The sequence below is a fragment of the Formica exsecta genome, unplaced genomic scaffold, assembly GCF_003651465.1.
Source record: "Formica exsecta isolate Colony F162 unplaced genomic scaffold, ASM365146v1 scaffold30, whole genome shotgun sequence".
In the NCBI taxonomy this organism is placed as follows: Eukaryota; Metazoa; Arthropoda; class Insecta; order Hymenoptera; family Formicidae; genus Formica; species Formica exsecta.
The window spans coordinates 109233-110548 of NW_021850257.1; positions in this window are offsets into that span (position 1 = coordinate 109233).

Sequence of the window (1316 nt, forward strand, 5' to 3'; positions counted from 1 at the left end):
TCGCACAAGGTTTGTTTGTCAGATATAATACAGTCGTAGTATCACATTCGCTAATTAGTCGATCTTCTCGCTCGTTAGTGTCGAAGCGGCAGAGGCTAGATAAAATTAGAAATAATTAACGAAGTTAAACCTTCGCGACGGGTCGAGAGGGAGTTTTAAAAGCCACCTGTAACCGTTATTACTTTTTCGCCTTCTCGGATCGTTCGCCACGCACGTATCGGTAAACGACGTCCTCGCCGTAAACGTAGTCTGTCTTTTCTCTTTTTAACGCGGAATCACTCTCTTGGTCGCCGCATCCGCGATGCATCGCGCGCACGCGTGAGCGAAGCATGCGTCGATCAATCTTGAATCTCTTGAATTTTCTTCGCGAGGAAATAAGCTTAAAATTCGGCGATATTACACATGTCGCGTTGATATCTCAATAATATGGCAACGTTAATTAATTTTACGAAATCTAGTCTAGTCATTTGATATAGAACGCAACTGGTAATTATAACTCTTACAATTACTTATACAAATACATATATAATCATAATTTACAATTTGTAATACACTCGAAAATTCGTAATATATTAAAAATGAAATTGCTCTTACATTTGAAAAATTTATCTCAATTATTCACAAAACTGCTGCTTTTTACATCTATACTCTTTTCCAGAATTTATCAGAGCGACATACGATTTTTATCTTATTCGTTATCCTCGATTTTTGCGAGAGGATGGCACGGCGTAGATGGTCGTTTTTTTTTTTCTCGCGAGCGACAGACACTCATTCTTTACTTAATTGCGAAAATCCGAGAGGTAGACCACCCCCGGTCTTTCGGATGCTACGCTCGGTTAATGCACCATACCCGTCGCGCTCGGCAGTCCAGAAAACCGATGATTTTCTTTCTTCTCCTTTTTCCTATCCGCTATCTTTCCACTACCGCGTCTTTCCTCCTCGTTTCTCCGTCGGAATCGCACCGTTCGTTGCTTTTGGTGTTCACCGACACCGAAGAGAATTAGAAGCGCGGAGAACGTCGTCGCCGTGTGAGACGACGACTTGCTTCCTTCTCTTTCTACGTCCAGTCTCTTCCTTTTCCCTTCTTTCGCCTCTGTTATTCTCCACCTCGGTTCTCCTGCTACTCTATATCGGGGAGCCTCCATTAAATTCATTAGGCCATTAGTGGCTGCAACCCTCCAAGATGGCTCCCGTCGCCTGGCAACGCTCTGCTTCTCTACGTTCACCCTCTCTTCGCTTTTCTCTCTCTCTCTCTCTCTCTCTCTCTCTGCTTTTCTTCTATCTCTCTCCATTACTCCTCTATCTCTTGGATCCAC